Here is a 17,793-nt window from a genome sequence, read left to right as displayed (position 1 = left end):
ATTGTGCAAATATGAGTGGTATCCAGGGTATTTCAAAGGAAACAAGTAGATTCTTCTTAGGCTTCAGCACTGTATCATACATAACCACCTTCATTTGTGAAAGGGTGAGGTCCATACAGGAAGAGGAAGGCAGAAAACAAGTATACAGAGCCTGAGGCTACTGAAACAGACAGGCACGTAGCCACCTTATACAAATGGCTCATTTAAAAACCAAAAAATTCAGTTTGTCTTATGCTTGCTAAGGTATAGGAGGAGAAAGTTTTAAACTGCCAAAAGTCCCTGGCCTTTCAGGTGGGAAATGAAAAAACAGCAAGCAAGAGAAACAGCAAAAATCTTCATGATTTTGAGCATAATCATCATTAGGGGCTTTGTAATTTTCATTGCTGTTTGCTGAAATGATACTTTTGGCCAGTTTCTCAACTATAGAAGAAATAATCAATTTAATTAATACTGCATTTTGAAATGCTAGCATTTTCTGCTTGCCTTTCCTGAGGGTCTTGCTGCTGACCTGCTCACTCTGCTTCTGCATTACATGCCCACCTCCATTCTGATGATTGCCAGGCTTCCCCCACAGAGCTCCAGTTTGCACCTCCATGGTTCACATGCCTCACATCTAAGCTCTCAGTAAAATACTTTAATTTAGAATAATTCCTATAACTGTATTATGAAACAACTGAAACTTGTGCATTTATATTATCAAAACATGCTAAGGGCCTCACATAAACATCATATTTGCCTTCAAATAGTCACTTCATGAAATGTAGGAATTAATCACAAAGGAGAGTTCACTTCAGCAGGGCTTGGAAGCTCTGTGCTCCAAATGAGGGGTGCTTTGTGGAGAGGCAGTGAGCCTAGCTGCCCAAGAGCTCCCAGTAGGAATCTCCACAGCACCAAGTCAGGCAGCTTGATTGCAATGTTTAGGAGAAAGGCTGTTATCTCATTTGTCATGTGATTAAAGCTTGAGAACAATTCAGGTGCTAAGTTAAGCAACAGCAAGATGTTTTCTGCTGCTCCTCTGTTGTCTCCATTTCACTATAGGGGACTAAGTAATCTAAGCAACATTTACCTGCGCTACCTGTTCAGCAGCATTATAATAAACCCATACACTTAATGGACAGGTACATTTTTTGCTAGGAAACTAAAGGGTTATTAGAAAGTGGTTCTTCCATGCAGCTCAGATGGTCTGGGAATGAGAAAAGTCTTTCACCCATACCTTTCCCATTTATATCTCTGAGGCATGTCAAAAATATCTAGCTTTTGGATTTTTTCTTCCCCTGCTGGCTGATTTCCAGCCTCATTTCTTTTCCAGCTTTGTGAAATCTTAATTCTTGACAGTTTTCACAAGCTGCACTTCAGAGTTATTCCATCCGTGTAGTGACTTCATCTCAGAACAGCCAAGATAAACAGTTCTAGCTATTTTATGTATTTCTTGATCAGTTCCAGATTTTCATATATTTCTTATGAATCTGGTGACATAGTATCATGCATTTTGGCAACCTGCTGTTGTTTTACTCAACAGCTGTAATGCTGTGCTCTCCAATTTAGATTTTTTTCAATTCATATTAAATCTGCAATGCCTCTGATTACACAGGAATAAAAGCACTTCTGAATTGGCAAAATATAAAGATCTACTCCAACCCCCAGTTAGTATAAAGAAAAATGCATCAAATAACATCATTTATTGAACCACTAATTAGTATTCTACTTCACTGACCTTTTCAGAATGCCTAAGAACCATGAAAACAGAGATTTCTTGAAAAACAAAAGACTAAAACATCCACTTTAGTTCCACTCCAGTGTCATAATACCCCCTCATACATTAACCTAATGTATTAAAAAAGAAGCAGGACAATGCTGCTCCACAAAGCTGGAACAAACAGAAACGTTCAGGCAATGATTTTAGCACTACTAAATATGTTTTCAAATGTCACAGGTCAGTATCCTCAGGTGAGGGAATTACCCTATACCCAGTACTCAAAAGAATTAATAGTCATTGATCTAGTCACCTAGCATTTAGGAGTCTGAGTTGAGGGTTCATTTTGAAAGAGAAAAGAGGAAATAAAAAAAATCAAGGTAAAAATAATGTTCTGTTACACAGTTCATGCTCTGAAAGTCTCCGACTTATCTAAATTTGAGAACAGATACTATCAGCCAAGTAGGACAAAAAAATCCAACTGATACTGAGTACATTAGTGTAATTGATGCATTCATAAAACTGATAGACACATTTCTGAAAGTCTTTAAAGTAGAAGTAATAATGGAGCTAGTCAGCAATTTACCACTAGCAATTAATCATTCTCACAATATTCACAACATTCAGTTTTGTTCTTGTTATTCAAGGAAGTAATGATGAATTGATAAAAGTTTAGCAAGTGCACTAATAGCAGGTGCTCCTAATTGCAAACTCTCAGGAATAATTTGGTCTGAGCTGCTTTATGCTAATTTGTACAGCATTAGTCATAAGCCTGTAATTTCACTTTTAGAACAACTTTTTCCTACAGTCACTATAATCTAATTAAGAATTTTATCTAGTTATTTGTATGAGGAACACTGCTGAATTGTAAATGTGGGAGCCAGATTACCATAAAAGATTAAAGAAGAGGTCCTTAAAAATATGCTCGCATCGATTAAAAGCCCTTGCTAATTGGTGTCAGAGATAACTGTTTTTAAGTACCTGTAATGACAACATTAACCCTAATCTCATGTAGTTTGAAGCCCAATCCCAATATCAGTATCCCCCAGTTTTTCTGAAGTTTCCTTTTAGCAGCAAGTACTTCTCTCAGAGGCTGAAAATGAGTGGGAGAAGAGGCATTCAGGTATCTGTTTCCCATTTCTGCAGTTGTTGTGCACCCAGAAGGCTCACTAAGGCAAGGAACAAGCTACTGGGAGAGCAACAGTTAGCGAACAACCAGAGAAACAAGGACATACATGTAACAGCCAAAGAACTGAACAATGGAATTTGTAACCCTGGTATTCTTTGGGAAATCAGCTGTATCAACTCTTGGTCTTCTAAAAGAGTCTCAGCTCCCCATTTATTCCACAGACCATTTAATACTGTGCTTTTGAAGCAAACTATGATGCATGCTAGGATCTAGGAAACCCCTTGATTCTGTGGCAAGCCCTTGCAGATGTGGTAACAAGGTAAAATCAAAAGACATCCAGCAACAAGTCCTTTTCTTCAATGCCATTTTACAGACATAACTCTTCTTACAAAGAACAAGTACAAATAGAAACAAACACTGTATTATTCTATATGGAGCAGGTAGATTTTTCACAAGGCATTTAAATAGTTACTTTGATGTTTCTTGAACTACAGAAATACTCAGGGCTCTTCCATGATACTGGATGAGGTCTTATCTCCCCAAAACATTAAAACAAGTGATCACCTCAAACACAATTGGAAACACTTTCTGCATATGTTCAATTTTCTTATAGTAAATTGAAATTGTGGATTATCTGACAGCTAAAAGGCCAAGCTTGGTGAGTGTTCTCTGCATTCCTGGTTACCCCATTGGCATGTAAGTTGATCACACAACACAACTGGAAGCAAGCCACAGCTAACTTCTCTCATCTGCAGTTCTTAGTAACTGGGGAGGTTTGATTTGAAAGCAGAAGCAGCTGCCAAACAGATGTTCTTGCTGAGGCATGCAAAACTGTGTGCTATATGTCTTCAGCTAAAATGACAGTCTAAATCTGCTAGCTTGTAGCTAAAGCCATCATCTTTTGCGAGGCTTTGGGAAAGAGAGATGCCATGCAGACTTGGTTGTTCATAAGAATTGCTGAACCTTGTGACTAGGATGGAAACTTGCCTTTGGGGTGCTAAGGAGCTTGCATGTGTTTACATTAGCCCAGTGACCCAGGTACTATCCAGTAACTGTAGATCAGCTGAAAATTAGAGGCCCTAAGCTCCTCCCTGACAAGGGTCATGCCATCTGTGCAATATCTAGAATTTAATATCTGAAGCCAGTGTTTAAGCTGGGAGCCGAGATCTGTCTTTTGTAGAACAGCTTAATAAATATTCTTCTCTTATGCAGAAGCAGCACTTCAACTTAATGCTTTTTTCCCCTGCATTATGACTATCAAAATAGATACATGCACAATAGAGGTCCATTAGCATCTTTATCAACACTGCAAGTGGGCCAGGGAAAACAATTAGAGACTCACTTCCCTCAGTAGCTCATTGAATTTTCTCTTCCCCTTCCACATGCATGCACTTCTCATACCTCACCATTATAGACTGAATTTCAAATTCCCTTGAACTTAAATCATCTATTATTAATGAACTGATATTGGGCAGAAAAATAACTTATTTTTCTGCCTGAGACCTGTCCTTCACATGGCTTGAAAATAATTGTCAACTCAGTGGCTAAAAACCTGAAAGCCAGTGATTAACTTTAAATACCAACATAAGCTCCAGTTCCATTATTCTAAAACTTCTTATGCCATAAACATCTCTGTGGCACCCAAGTGCCTTCCAGTAGTGTACGAAGCAACCATGACTAACATCTGTCATGTGTCATTAGTATTCTCAACCCTCAAGGGGTAAAGCATTTGCAGTGAAGTGTTTTGTTTTGGTAGGAAATTAAAAGAAAAGCTGCACACAGCTACATGTTTATCTTAGAGGAACCAAGATCAAAGAGATGTATTTTACACATGGAACAGGGTATGAGATCTCTGAAGGTCCCTAGCTCTTGGGGTAGTTTATAACATGGTCTTACAGTGCCCCCTTTAGAAAGGCTACTTTCTGGCACTCACCTCTTGATCATAAGGATGTTCCATCAGGTCTGAAGAGAAAGATGTCAACCCCAGAGCTCTCAGCTGCTTTCTGGCAGGCCTGAGCCTAAGCCATGGGTCCCTGAATAAAAGGATTGAGGAGCTGAACTCTATTCAATGCCAAGGAATAAGTCAGCACAGTGAAGGTAGGCTTGATGTGCTTGGGGAACTCCTGAGGGTGAGGAGACTCTTGTGCTCTTTGGAGCTTCTGTGACTCACAAGGCTTTATGGTGAGGTACTGCTGAGCCCCTTGGAAAGTGTCCTATTACAAGGGCATCTACAAATGTCCTTTCTGGCTGACTGGAATCCCTGCCACCCAGCTTTGGCTCACCTTCTCCCATCTACTGTCCAACCACCAGCTGACTGTGTCACACTGCAGTGGTGTGACAGGGTAGTGGGACAGTGTGTTTGGTTATATGTCAGAAGAGACAAGCAGCATGTGTCACCTCCATAATGCTACCCAGTCCAGTCCTCTGCAGGCAGCAGGTGGACAAGAACTGAAATGGAATTTGCTCTAGTTGGAAGTGCAGCCTCTCACCAGTGCCCACCAAGACCACCTCAGATCAGCTGAATTGGTTAAGCTTGCAGAGTGCTCCTCAAAGTCCACAGTGAGTCCCTTCCAGACCTGATCATCCCAAACAGTTTTACTAAAGCATGTTCAATTTCACCTCCTGGCCCAAATCCAGATTTTCCTAGGACTGCAATAAAAGTTTCAATTACATTATCTAAAACTTGGCCAGCATTATTTTATTTAAGGAAATATTTGAAATCTGATCACTGGTTTAGCAATGCAGGCTCGACCTGTAATTTTACAGTGACTAATCACTTAATTACAAGTAACATTGGCTTATAGGACTGTCCTTGAAGACCTGGAGTGATACAGCGTCATCCATGGCAAGGAGAAAAGCCATCCTCAGATAAATTTTTTCCTTTTGCTACAGACACTTACAGGGATTTCCTGGTTGACATCTCCTCGAGAGCCAGGAGAGGATTTTGATTCATTAACATTTTTAGTCTGACCTTTAGCTTCCTTCCATATTGGCTTCAGACAGGAACACAGCAATGCAATCAAACCACTTTTAATCCAGTAGCCAGCATCAGAACACAGCAGTGGCTTATCTGCCCAAGCTTTAGAGCATAGCTGACTTGCCTGTTCTGGTAGCTTTGCTCACACAGACACTGTGTCTTGAAGAGGTTCCTGAGCAGCACCCAGGAGCCAGCTCTGCCCACCCTGCTGCAAGGACTCAAACCTGCTCACGTGCAAGTATAAGAGAGGTCTACAGTCCATTAAAAGCTTGCTCTTGGAGGATAATGCAAGAAACGGAATGAACCCATTCCAAATCTTAATTTAAGTCCCTGCAAGTTTGTCAGGGACATAGACTCTATACTTCAAAGAATGTTTTATACAATAAATACCCTGCAAAAGAAAGATGCATACTTTTTTGTCTGCTATTATTTGGTATTTCTTATTTAGCTATTTTATCACACATGAACATTTTACAGTTGCACCTGTGGATGGTATATAGTTACTGTAGTGACAGAAGTACTAAAATACCTTTAAATACCCCCATGGAGACATCTTTTTACACCTCTTTGGTACAGCTGTATTTATAGCAATAGCAGTTGCCAGTTTTTCAAGACTAATTACTTTGACTTATGATATTTTCCATATTCCATGAAATGTCCCTTATTTAATATGCTTTACTGTGACATTTCTCTTCATGAAATTTTTTTTAGTGTACAATACATGAGTAATGGTGACTAAATATCTTATTTTTAAAGAAAAATCTTGTTCTTGGAATGCAAAATAAGAGCTAAAATATATCAAGAGTAAGTGTGGACATAACCTCCTCCCTCCCCTCACTAACTTTTGGTAGTGACAGATTGAAGGAGTCAGGTGCATTAATGAAATAAACTTCTCTTTTTAAAAAGCTGATACTAAAAAAGCTATTCTTATTGAGAAGGAAGCTGGAAAAAGATGAGAGCCTGCACAAACATGCAGCACAGCTGCTAACAAACAACAACCATCCAACCCCTAAACTACCACCAAACACCAATCCTCCTTCTCCAGCTGTGTTTGTAAAACACCTCTGCTACCACTGAATCAGTAATCCCATGACTTCTCTATTTCCTTTGGGTACCTGCCTCAAAATACAAAATGAAGAGCCAGTGACTCCAGATTATAAGAAACCAGTTCTTTCTACTCTATTTTACTCAACTCTGACTGTAAACATATTTATCTACAGTATAATGCAGCTCTGGTTTCAGTTCCCAAATGCCTCATTTTTAAAATGTTCAGTTTTGTAACCTTGGTGTGTAGGACTTCAAAACTATGGCGCTTGCCAAAAATGGGTGGACAGTTCATCCACATCCTCCAGAGTATGCACTATGGCTCTTTAGGACACTGCACAATGTGCTACATTTATTACTAGCTATATTAACTCATGCTTCATGACTGACATCATACCAAACAATGCTGCCCTCTCTCAGCCCCTGCTGCATTTGTAAATCTGCCCTTCAACATCTCTAACACAACTTCAACTCCACTTTATCTGAAATTTTAGCCACATCTTGCCTTTCTGGTTCATCATCAGGCTCATGAGCTGACTGTTGTTACAAGTTCAGGAATGCATGTCCAGTCAGCATACTGGAAGATTCTTGAACTTGGAGCAAGAGCAGATGAGTCATTTTACGAGGAATGCTAGAGAGGGACTTTTTAACAAGGGCATGCAGTGATAGGACAAGGCGGAATGGCTTGAAATTCAAGGGAGGTAGATGTAGATTAGATATTAAGAAGAAATTCTTTGCTGCGAGGGTGTGAGGCCCTGGCACAGGTTGCCCAGAGAAGTTGTGGATGCCCATCTCTGGCAGTGTTCAAGGCCAGGATGGATAGGGCATTGAGCAGCCTGGTCTAGGGGAACGGAGTCCTGCCTGTAGCGGTAAGCTTGTGACCAGATGCTCTTCAAGGTCCCTTCCAGCTCAAAGCATTTTATGATTTCAAAGTCTAGGTCTCATTGTCTAGGCTCACTTCTTCCTTTACAGATGCCTCTTTCAGCTTGTGCCTGTTTTTGTTGTACGAATTTACCTACAAGTGACTTCTCATTGTGCACTAACACCACCTAATTTTTGCATTTGGTACACCAACTTTCTCCTTGGCTTCTTGGAGTCCATAGCAGCACACAAAAAGTTTGTTCAAGTTTGCATCTTATTATCCAGTCAAATCCCTGTCCCACTACCCTTCAATCATTTGAATGGGTGATCAGTTTGGGTAAATTTCATTAAACATACTGTGCAGAAGAAAATGGTGCCACAAGAAAGCTATTATCATAGAAAGACAAAAAAAAGAGACTCATAAATGAGTATACCTGCATAGTCCTCCTCATTCTACTGTCCTATCAATGTAATAAAGAAGCTCAAAATAACAAATAATCACAACAATAAGTAATAAAAAAACCCCCATCTCTTTTTGGTAGAATCTTTCCCATTCCAGAAGTGCATATTTAAAAACTATCCATTTCATTTGTGCATGACAGCTCACAGACTTGTAGCTCATTATTGCCATCAAACATGTAGAAGATGGTTAAGAGGAAAAGAACTCCTGTCAAGACAAAGATTAGGTAATCAGTTAAATATATATATAAATTTTATGCAGAAACTGGAGAAGTCCTGAACATTGCAACATCAATGTCTCACGATGTGGACAGGATTCACACGTATTACATTGCCTCAAAGTATGCCAAATTATAACTTCTAAATCGTATCCTCATGTACCCTTCTGTCACCATGGTGCTTCAGATCTGGCACACTGAGGGCAATTTCCAGTTCTGGAACACCACTGGGTCCATTTGCTCTGGGTGTACCACAGCTGAGTAAGTGTTATCTGACTCCTACAACAGCCATGGCAATCCAGGGGCACACAAGGCAACATTCCTAGCTACAGCTGTCAATAGCCACACATTCTGTGAATCAGAGAATAAAGGTTTCTGAATTTCTGACTTGCAAAGATCTCTCCTGCCAGGATTAGACAAAATTTTAGAAAAGCCCATGATTCCAAAATATGCTCAAGAAAAGTACTAAATATTTCCTGACTCACCATGGAAATGAAATTGGCAAAATGTCTTTAGCTGAGAGATCCTGGGCTTCTGGGCATTTTAGGCTGCATTTCAAACTAATGTACTTTACCATGATTTATACTATCTCTGTGCAACGTAAGAAGTTTTGGGCAGCTTGATCAGGCCCCATCATCCTTGACACCTCTCTTTCTCTGGTTCATACTCTCTCCAAATCAACACACACCCCCTCTCATATATGTAAAACCCACAAAACTCAAACCACACACACTAGCTGCAATTACTAACACAAGATTTTTCTTATGTAACTAACTGTGGCCCATTTTTGTAGCACTTGTGAAAATAGCAGCTCCTTCTTTGGGCTGACACACTGAGATCTACAGTATAACTGGCTTATTCAAAAAGATTTTGGTTTTACTTGGTGCAGTCAAAATAATAAAAAAGCTCCTTCTGTGAAGAAGGTATCTTCCTCCTCAAATCTTCCAACAAGCACATTAAAACCCTATTCTGTCTTTGAGACCCTGAAAGGGACTTTTAAGTAGAGAACTGACAAGATCTTAGGAATCCTGTTTTAGAAGAGCCCCTGTTTTCCAGTTCAGTTACTGACAAAAATAATCTACTAGTAGGATTTCTAAAAATATACTGCATTTGGATAAACTTTGATTCCTACCAAGTTAAAGTGAGAATACTAGATTAGTAGATCCCGATCCGACTTCCAGAACACAGGGGCACTGGAGAATATTTATCAGCCAAGGTTTTTCAAAGAGCAATAGGACTATCTTACCTCATTGAGAAATTTAAAAGAAGCCGGCATAACTGAAATACTCCAGTGGGATAAAAACAATTAATTTTTGCTCTTGGAAGAAAACCAAACCACTACCAACAACAAAAAAATCAGAAAAAAATAGAACGTGATGTCCCATGGCTTATTTAGTGGGGTAAATATTCCCCACTTATTTCGTAGGGTAAATACTCCTAAACTTTTCTCTGAAGGAGTCTGAGGATAAAGCTGCCATAAACACATGTCAGATCTGTCACTACGGACCCTTACTTTTGACTTCTCATTTGAACCCTATAATTCTGTTACTAGGATCTAGTAAACATTGAGAAGTCAGCAGCTACTCACAAAACTCAGTCTTAAACCTCTCATTATTTCTTGCCAGATTCTGAAGATTCTCCTGTCAAGTAAAATTTTGCTATTTCAAACACTGTTTTATCAGACTCAGCAAATCCACGAGAATAAGTAGCCTTTCGCTGGAATCATTAGTTGGTTTTTTTGGGTGGTGGATTTTTGATTTTCTTAATTGGCTTTTCCCATCAGCAGTACTCAGAAATGACATTTGACTTCAAGGCAATTTAAAGACCATTAGGAACACACTGTGACACTGCTGAATCTAAACTCCAGAAGGTATTTGTATGTGCCTATTACACCATATAAACTCTCTTTATTCACATCTCTCAAGTCATTATGCATACCAGGACCAGCACAGACAGATGTCTCAGATAAAGGATGAGGGAAGTACAGGCAACAGGATAAAGCACTCAAGACAAGACAACAGATGACATTATTTATAAACAAACTGGCATTGTGAGCCATACAGTGGGGGTGATCAGAAACAATGCTAGCTCATTTTTGGATATTGTCAGACAAGTCAACAATATTGTTTTACGCAATAAAAAAGTTTGCAGATCTTTGTGGGTGTCAGATAGGTATTAATAACTTATGGGTAAACATCACAGAAAAAAAAATTCTGGCACTCAGCCTCTTTTTTTGCCAGGAAAGAAAATGATTGAGCAGATGGTTTGTTCAGAAACTGCAGCCTTTGGGAAGAAGCTTGTTTGTAAAACTGAATATATTTTGCAACCAGCAAAGATGTAGAAGTTTTTTGTCTTTAGGAAGTTTTCACTGATAACAAGAGTATAGGAAAGTCAGTACAGTATTCCAGTTCAAAAGGAGTATTGCTAAGCTTACTACTTTATTTTTTTTTTGCTTAGCAGGTCTGTGGCAGTCCAGTGCAACAGAACATAATTAAGCATCTTGACAGGTTTATGGAAGCCTTGCTCTCAGACAAAGACCCATGTCATTATATTTCTACTGCAGTGATGATGAATATGATTAGCAGGGGTTTTTTGTGGATGGGAGAGTTGCTTTCTTTACACACTCTCCCCTCCCCTTGTCTGCATTCATGAAGTAATTTCCCAATCTGCCAACCTATATTTTGTGGTACAGTCCTGTCTTTCAGTCCTTTCCAGCACAGAGATTAAAAAGACAGCTTAACAAATTAGCTTGTAAAAATATTATGGAGTTTTGTACACAGCTTCATGACTATTGTCTTCATTAAACTCTGACCACTGTCAGGGGACTGACAAAATATATATAGATGTATAAAAATATACATTAAAAAATGCATGGAGATGATCATCAGTTGATACCAATTGCACCAGGGAGGAAAGTGGCTTGCTAGGACCACAGCCAAGTACCATTGTTTAACTGTTCTGAGTGATGATGGCAAAGGCCTACAGACAACCTGTACATCATTGAAAATAAAAAAAATAAAATAAACCCCAACAAAGGCACACATGAGCAGAGAAGCCAGTGTCTTTCCATGAGTCCCCGATGAGATACAGCCTGGCTTTGTGAGCCTTGACTTCTTACGTACCCAGTACAAACACTGCAGGTTTGGGGATATTCTTTATTTATACAACATTTTTCCATCCCTATTTCTTATTGAGTTAATCAGAGGCATATGATTGTAATTAGCAAGACACCATGCCCAAAGAAATTGAGTTGCAATGAGACACTGATTGTACTGGCTTGACTTCAAACTCATTAGCTTAGGTTTGGTGCCATAATAAACACTTTCAGAGGAACTCCAGTGAATACATACCACAGAGGAAAAAATTGTAAGATGCTATGCAGAGGTACTCAGAAAGTAAACAAAACCAGTGCCACCAGTTTTTAGCTTACAGCTTATCTTGACAACCATTGTCTAAAGCCTGAGATATTTTGCCTGTGTGCCCAGTGTTCCATCTGTGGTAGGAGCTTGGCCTTTTCACTGGCAGTGGCTGCACCAGGAACCTGTGCTCAGCCTCCATTTATTTGTGCCCCAAACATGAACAGTGTTATTCCTGTCAGTTCATCACATGATCCTTACACTGAAAAACAGGAGAGAGAATGACTAGAAAGACAATTTGCAGAATTCCTAGCCAGAAATAGAAAAGGTTTTCACTTCGCTGAGGACAAATGCTACAGTTTTTCACTGTTTGTAACTTTAGGTCTCCCACTTCAGTCATGGTTGAAATAGTGCCTGCAGAACAATGTTGCTTCTATTCTTCTTCGAAATATGCAGTGCTGCAGAACACCTGTGTGTCCCCAGACTGAAGGAGGAATTACAAATCCTAATAAAATACCTGAAACCTTTTCTTTCTTTCTAGTTCTTCAAGAAAAAAAGGCCCTTCCAGAGGGCTTTTTTTTCTGAACTATTAAACCAACAGAAAAGATGTATAACTGTAGAGTGCTATAAAATGCTCATATGCTTTCCCCCAGCTTTAATCAGAGGGGAAAAAACACATCCCTTTTTGCCATATTTTGGGGCTGCAGAAGCTTTGATGTCAGTGGAGCTCTGCCAGCTCACAGCACCTCACACTCCAGCCAGAGCCCCAGGGCTCGTGGCAGACCCACAGCCACTCATAACTGTAGTGCCAGGCAGTCGATGCTTCCACCTTCCTTTCTAAAAGCCCGGACTCACAATGCACTAAAAATGAACTGAAGTTTGTGCTAAGCTCACCCTCCTTTATCAGATCTGAGTCCTGGAAGGCTGTGGCCCACAACAGCTACCCAAAACACCCAACCATTTGATGGGTCCTATCCCTCCAAGGAAAAGGTATAGAGCAGGAGAGAAATGACTACAAGCACAAGAAAGGAAGCATGGAGTAAAAACCATGTCCAGGTTGTAGAGATGCAAGAGAGCAGGCAGGCCGTTGGAAGCCTTTTGCTCTCCTGCTTCATAGGTGCATGTTTGCACTTTGGATGATGAGCTCACACAAACACATTTTGAGACTGGATCCTGCAGTTGGTGGCCTCAGTACAGGGAGGACTTAGACCACAGGTTGTGGCTCTTACAAACTTAATGGCAAGTAGAAAGGTGCCTGAAAATACTGGCGGCTTGATTTTCAGATGAGGGTGTTTTTACGTGCCTCCTTTCCTCTGAAGAGAAACAGGGTACCCTGCTAAACTGCAGACTGAGCATTTTAATTCTTCTTTTTTGAAAGGAGGTAGCAGCAGAAACAGGCTTACAAGAAAGAATAGACAGGATTTGTAATGTTCATAAAGCCAAAAGCTAGGAAATTAGATGAAAGAAAACTATCAGGAGTATATTCCTATGATGACTGAAACTGAGATTGAAAAGTTCTCTAAGTGAATTATGATTTACTGGATAACAGATAAAGAAAGATTTCACTACCACTACCTGTAAAACTGCATAGGTTTTTTTATCAAGTAGCTCCTGTTTAGCCCATCTAGTTGATGAACACTCCTCTCAACTAGCAAATATAAATGACTTATGGGGATAATATTTCAATATATAATGACATTGCTATACCTTGGATTCTTTTAAGATCTGGGTTATTAAATATTAAATATCAAAGCTGTAAATTATTGTAGCAGTTTTATACAACTAAATTAAATTCAAACAAAACCTAATTTCCTTAATCATTGACTGTAATCCTCCAGGAACATATGCTATTAACTCAGCTACAAATGGCACAGAAATTGTATGACTTCAGTTAACTTACTTTATATCAAATTCTAATCCAGAGCAGAGTCTTCAGTAAATCTCCTGCAGGGATTTTAATGCTTCTGCAATCATATTGGCTCTTTACTAGAGAACTAATCTTTTTATACTCTGTTTTTTTCACTCCTTTATCCATTTTCTTCACACCCTTACTGAGCTATAGCTAGTACCTCCTATCACATATCATGTTTTGAAAGATTTAGCTTTCCCCTCTTGCATTTGATCGGCAATAGTTAGGATTTCACTTAAGCCAGAACTAGACAGGTTTTTTTGTTTCACATGTACAACTGAATCATTCCCATTTGTTTCAACATATATGTCAATTGCCACTTTTGGTGAGCTCCTTATAAGGCTGTCATAATTATTCACAATTTGCAGTCAAGTATTGAGAAAGCAGAACAATTTCCTCTTCTTTAAGAACTCTGTGCAAGTAAAACTAAATAGATTTAATTTAAGCAAGAAACTTCCTTAGAGACTCAAAACAATGACTGGATAATAAAGAAATAAACCTTAGAGCCCTAGGAGGTAAGACTTGGAGAAACCTCCAGAGATCATCTAGTCAGCCCTTTACCCCAAGTGATCAACTAAACTGCTGTCATCTCTGACAGATGTTTCCCTAATCTGTGCTTAAAAGCCTGCGACAATGGACCTCTCTCTACACGATCTATTTCAGTGCTTCACTGTCCTTCTTAGCAAGATATGTCTTTAGACATCTGTGATTTTATTTTCCCCTCTTTAAGCCTTGTACTTCCTTCCCTCTGCTTTGGGACTGGTTAATGGGCCATTCTTGAACATTTGGCCACTTCCACCTCTCCTCAGTCTTCTTTTCAAAACTGAATCACAGTATCTTCTTTCCTCAGCAGTCTTGTACATCTCTAGACACTCTGTCCTGTCAGCTCTCTCTTGGAAAAGCATCACCAGAATAAGGGTAGTTTAGATAAGGTTTTTCCCAGCATCAAGGAAGGTAGAAGAAATAACTGAAATTTGGCACATTACAGGTCTGTTTTTACATCACAGTGTGCCTCCTTCATAGTAGAGTAACACTGCTCACTCGCAGTGAATTTATGACCCATTCTCATCCCCAGTCTCTTTCAGCTTAGTACCCTATGATTATTTCTTTATGAATATTGTAAATAAAATCTTTGAAGTCTCTTGAACTGAAAGCAAATAGCCATTACCTCCAAATTTCACTGCCAAAAACATCCCAGTTTGCAAGCAAGAGAAGTAAATTCTGAGACAGTCTATTTGTTCAGAGCTCCCCCCAAGCAGGAAAAAAGCCTGTAACAGAACAAAGAACCAGTATACATTATCACCAAAACTCACAGAACTTTTGTTCTGGAATTCCTCCTCACAGGATTTCCTAAGCCCTGCACTCCATTCCAATCTGGAGTGCCTCCAGGTGCTTGAACAGGGGTCTTGTGATTTTATAAGCACTGCAACCTAAAAAGGATGTCACTTTAACTATCTAAAAATGAACCATATGTTTATGTAAGTAATTTGCTACTATAGAAACTCCCCTGCCCTTCTCCACTGGTTGCTCCCTCATTGAGCCAAGGCAGGGCAGAACTTCAGCTAAGGCCTTCCCAAGCAGAGGGGATGGAGACTTGGCAGGTTTCAGCTCTGTATCTACTTGCTGATGTCACCTTCCATTTAAGGGCAGTGTGGCACTGCTGTCTTGTGTTCAGCTTATGACACACCTCCAACCCTAGTTTGTTGTTGGGAACTGTTGGGTGCATTTTCATATTTCTGACAGTTATGGGTCTGCTTAGTGCAATCATCACAGTGACCTAGCCTAAAGGCAGAAATTATTCAAATGCAAGTGCAGAGATCCTCGGCTACAGTTTTTCAAGTGCCAGATTTCCTAGTCCTGCAGAAAGAAGGTCACTGGTGCTGGGGACACAGTAAGGTTTAACATTTCCCAAATGCATCAAACATGCTGCAATTGGCTGTTACATGGCAGAATTGTGCAGTAGGTCTTGCCAAGGTGTCTTGGATGAAAATCTCATGCACTGTGATGCACGTTCATGCCACTGTGTCCAGGATTTACCAGAGTACAGCAGCTCCTGCAAACATTAACTCTCAAGGGTTCTCAGACACAGACCAGAGTTTCCAAAAAATCAATAAAGAAAGAAAAGACAGAAGAGGGTATATCATTTAGTAGAGCACTCTATACAGACAGACACAAGTCCTGCTTTCAGCTTGGATCCAACCAACAGTACAACCCACTCTGATTCCTTCAACGATGAGAAAGTCTCTACTAATGCAGCCATTTCAGGTCAGAGCAAAGGTCCATCTATTCCACTGCCTGCATCCAACAGTAGACCTAACTCCATACTCAGGGAAAGAGTACAAAACCAAGGTAAACAAAGTTTCTCCCTTAACTACTCTCTAGCCCTTGATCAATTAGCCCAACAAGGCTAAGCTGCAAACCAGTAGAAACTGAAGAGAATTGAACTGGCAGAACACTAGCACATACAGAGTCAGAGATAAAATAAGCATTCTAAAAAAAAAAAAAAATCCTTCTATAAGGTTTTGTACAAGAGTCAGTGCTATCCCATACTACAGTGTATGTCTGTACTCATGCTGGGACTTCGTTTCTCCTGAACAGCCATAACACTCCCTGAGGGCTTCTGTGCCACCTGACCATCCACTGACCAAACAACTCCCTGGCAGACTTCCTAGTCATGACATGTTTGAACAGATAACAGACACTGTAGTTACTATGTTTTTCACTAGTTGTCCCTCACACGCCTTCAGCCAGTCTTATGTTTGTCCATGCCAGAGTTTATAATATTTTCAGTTTTCTTCAGCTGGACAGAAATTCAGCTTTTTGAAGGAGGCCTTCTTGCTCCTGCAATCTCACTTACCCTGCCAGTGCTGGCTTCTTCTCACTCTTTTTCAAGTTTCTCTTGATGCACAGTTATTATCTCTGCACTCCCCACGTGATTTACGGAAGCAAAATCCACACTCCCTGCAACGAGTTAGGTGTTTCATCTGTCTTACTTTCAACATGCTTGCTGATCTGTGTCTAGTTTTCCTTTTTGAAGCTGAGCAGAGCCGTGGTGGAGAACTCTGGCTTGTCTTGCTCCTGCAAGGATGCCAAATCTAAGCACATTGAGATCCCCCTTTCAGGGGACCTCTTCAGCTGTTACTCCCTACATCATATCCCATAAACCACTCAGGATTCAAGTCAAGCACTGCCCTGTGCTTCTGAACCAGCTGCTCCACAAAACAGTCCCTGAAACATCTAAAAATGCACTCTGTCAAGTCTGGATATTGCAATTTTTGCCTCTTCCAGGCCAAAGAAATGAAGTTGTCCATGAGTACTTTCTTCCCCTCTCTACTTAGGCTGTTGTGCTTCATGGTCCCCCACTGAGTAGGCAGAGTCAACATTATATCTTCTTGCTATTTAAGCTTGGGACAGTCACTGATGCAAAGTTAGGATTATCCATTGATGAAACTACCTTGTTAAGCAGTTCCGGTCCCAAGTGTCTTTAACATGCAGAATTACTTAGCTCTCAGCAAAGCTTTCTGCATCCTTCCTGAGTATAGTATCATGGAAATGTCCCATTGATCAACATCTTTCTAAGCTTTGTGATGTCTGCCCTGTTAGGATCTCCATGAACAATCAGACATACCAGTTCCCACGAGTCATTTCTTCAACACTAAGCACTCCCACAGAGGAACATCTTGTTTAAACAATCTCTTGAATCTGTCTCTTCCCAATTTCCTCTTCAACTACATTTGACCTTAATGTCAGCGGAAGGTCTGGGAACCAGCAGCACTCAAGGCATGATATGGCAGGATGGCTGTTGGCAGGGGATTATCAATAGTAGGTCCTTGACTTGAATTCATTTTCCTCTGAGCATGATGAGCTTGATTTTGTTCCCTCAAAAAGGCATGCTACACAGTCCATTTATTTACTCAGGCATTTCCCAAGTGAGTGATCTCTACTGTAGAATGGACTTTTGTCTTGTTTTTTTTCTGGGCAGGGTTAAAGTAAAGCAGTCTTCTTCCCCCTTATCCCCCTGCCCCCAAGGATATCAGCTGGCCACGGCCAGCACCAGCACTTCATAAAGGAAGAAGCTTGGCTTTGCAGTAAGGAAAACTTGGATCTCAGCAACTGAGGAAAAATACCTTCTTAGAAAGGTCATGAC

At 40.1% G+C, this 17,793-nt stretch overlaps 1 protein-coding gene across 2 annotated transcripts in view; it reads right to left on the bottom strand.

Annotated features, from left to right (window-relative positions):
• Positions 1–17,793, bottom strand: part of CABCOCO1 (ciliary associated calcium binding coiled-coil 1) — a 129,269-nt gene that overhangs the window by 86,521 nt on the left and 24,955 nt on the right. The window lies entirely within an intron of this gene.

This window comes from Lichenostomus cassidix, chromosome 6, assembly GCF_008360975.1.
Source record: "Lichenostomus cassidix isolate B80296 chromosome 6, HeHo_3.0, whole genome shotgun sequence".
Classification (NCBI taxonomy): domain Eukaryota; kingdom Metazoa; phylum Chordata; class Aves; order Passeriformes; family Meliphagidae; genus Lichenostomus; species Lichenostomus cassidix.
This window is presented reverse-complemented; position numbering and strand designations above follow the sequence as displayed.